We start from the raw sequence: 3,246 nt of genomic DNA, 5'->3' as shown, positions 1-3,246 counted from the left end.
TATAAGGATTGCCTTGCAATGGCTCCTATACTCTACTAGCCCTACTTTGAGGGTATTTTGGCAATAACATCCAATCCCTTGATCATAGACACAAAAGGAAAACCTTTTTAGATACCCTTTTGGATTTTTGACAAAATATGTTAAAAAACCTATAGGTTTCTTTGGAACATTGGGGTCAAATTCGGATTGTAGCAGGGTTTCAAGTGCATAATTAGGACACTTTTACACACCAAGTGCCTCAAAAACAACTCTCACACACAAAAATCCACTTCTAATAGTGAGGAAATATCAAGGACAAATATATTTCATGGGTTTTTACAATCCCATTATTTTTCTTGATCCCAAACTTCAAATCATTCACCATACCCTTGCTCCCATGGCCTAACACATGAAGATGTTAGGCGCTCAATGCCTCAAACATGATCCAAAAGTTGCCCCCTTCAAAAATAGAAGAAAAACCATCTAGATTACCTCCCTATCTACCATTTTACCAATTTTTAGGATTTTTCAATGGTGTAATGTGTAGATTTCATCAAAACCCTTGTTCAGCCCTTGAACCAAGGGTTTCACAACAATTTTTGGAAAAACGCCCACGAAATGCAAAAAACTCAACCAAATCTCACAAAATTAGTCTTTAATGAAAGGTCATTCATAGATATTTCCAAAAAGTCAAGCCTTACATTCTAACCTGTCCAAACAGAGAAGCTATGACCAGAATAGCAACAAATTTTCAAGAAAATTGCAGAGAAAACCTTCAAATTTTATTGATTTCTTCCTTTAATCACCACATACAATTCCAACAACCCAACCTCGACCAAAATGAGGTTATTTATACATTTTTGGACCCAAACCAATTGCCCCCAATTGATTTTTGAAAGGGGTAACCATTGGAAACAACTTTTCATTAAAAAGATGTAAAAGTTGCTAAGCAACTTTTTCATCTTTTGACAATTTTTTTGATCTACTCAACATATGGACTCAAAACTTCACAAATAACTTCAAAAAACATCAAAATAGACCCTAGAACACTGTTTACACCATTTCTACTCATGTGGATATGTTTTATTGAGTTTGACCAACTTTGACCCTATTAGGACCCAATATAACTATATGACTCCCATGGCACCAAGGCCTTACAATTTGATATGAGATTATTACAAATGGTATGAGATGACATAAAATGGTCCATAGGACCTTATTACAAATTTAAATATCATAAAACTTGAAAACAAATCATGATGGCCAAAAAGAAGCATATGGCCACCTAGGTGCTCCTGCACCAATGAGCTATGACTCATATCTATCTACAATTTCACCTAGGAAAACTAACATCTAGTATTTGTAAGTAATATTAACATGTGTGAATAGGTGTTAACTACTTGAAATTGGAAACAAATATAATCACATTCACACCAATATTGATTGTGTACAAATTTCCCAAATTAATCATTGAAATCATGGCAAGTGACTAATGTTAATATTTTACATAGATTGTGTTGTGTTGTTAACTATGTGGATGAGAAGAAATGGCTAGAGTTTGTAGTTTGTCATCAGCCTCCAATGCCTTACTAGGCTTTTTTCAAACTTGAATTCCCTATTCTCTTTCAAGGATTTCCTCCTATTTTATAGTCTCTAATAGAGGTTATTAAAGGAGTGATGAAGGATGGTAGTGGGTGGTGGAACAATGAGAGATAGACTTGAACAAAATTTTATTGAAAATAAGTTTATCGCATGTAGAGTATGGGTAGCTTCCTTTCAAGCCGCCAATCAAAATCAAGTTGATGTTTAATTTTTTAAATATTATCTTATAATAAAAAAAGATATAACAATATTAAATCAAAACAAAATTGGTCATGCAAAGAGTTTCAAATATAAAATTGAGATGTAGATATCATAAAAGTATAGATCTAAGAAACCACAATGTAAATAAGGAACTACATACAAAAGAATAGGTTTTATAAGATTGATAATTTGATTTGGTTGACTAAAATATGAAGAGCTCTAAAGATGGAAAAAGAGAGAGGAAAGGATGGTGTGAGAGGTAGAGATATAAGTATAGAGATTAGGTGTATAGATCCAAGAAACCACAATGTAAATAAGGAACTACATACAAAAGAATAGGTTTTATAAGATTGATAATTTGATTTGGTTGACTAAAATATGAAGAGCTCTAAAGATGGAAAAAGAGAGAGGAAAGGATGGTGTGAGAGGTAGAGATATAAGTATAGAGATTAGGTGAGAGAGAGAGAGAGAGAGAGAGAGAGAGAGAGAGAGAGAGAGAGAGAGAGAGAGAGAGAGAGAGAGAGAGAGAGAGAGAGAGAGAGAGAGAGAGAGAGAGAGAGAGAGAGAGAGAGAGAGAATTTATTACTCTCCTTAGTAAAAAGTTTTATTACCGATTACTTCTTTAATGTTTCAAATATTTGAGATGATTGTTACAAATAAAACGAGACTTCATATGTAAAAGTTGTGAGCATTTGATGTTTAAAAAATGAAGGATAAATTTAGAATATTTATAGAAATACTACATAGAACATTGTACATAGCTTCAAATCACCTTTCCAATGACTACAAAAAATCAAAATTTTGATAAAAAACACAAAAGTTATGCTCATTTTACTAAAATGTGCTCTTTTAGGCTCTTCAAAATGTTGTTTTATCATGTTCCTTTTTCAAAAAAAAATAAAAAAATAGAAAATTACTATAAATAGTAAGCCTTGTTGTCCTAAAATAACAAATCAAGATCATTCAATACTTTGGGAAATATTAACCGATTGAAGACCTGATATCTGCCTTTGCTGCACTCAATGTTGGTGATGGATTTTTGTCGAGTTTGGAATGATTGGATTAGTAATTCTTGATGCTCATACTAGTTTTAGGGACCAACTGGTCAATGTTGGTGATGGTTTCTTATTGAGTTTGCAGCCTACAGAGGTGTAATTTTGATGATTTATACGGGTTTGGGGCCTATCGGTTCAACCTATTAAGCTTTAATCTCCTTGTTTCTAATTATCCGGTATTGCAGATCCGATAAGGGAGTCATTTTGTATTTCAGTACTGTAGTACCAGTATTGGAGGTTCTCTCATGAATTGGTAAACAAGTTAGCATACCAGTATTTAAGTCCCGGTATAACACAACCAGCTACATTAGCATACTGGTATTTAAGCTCCAGTATAACACAACCGGTTTTGTTTTGTTTTTCTTCTGAGGACCGGTATTCACATCTGCTCACTAGCAATGTCAGTGTT

Source organism: Cryptomeria japonica, chromosome 7 (assembly GCF_030272615.1).
Source record: "Cryptomeria japonica chromosome 7, Sugi_1.0, whole genome shotgun sequence".
Taxonomy (NCBI): domain Eukaryota; kingdom Viridiplantae; phylum Streptophyta; class Pinopsida; order Cupressales; family Cupressaceae; genus Cryptomeria; species Cryptomeria japonica.
Note: the sequence above shows the minus strand (reverse complement) of the source record.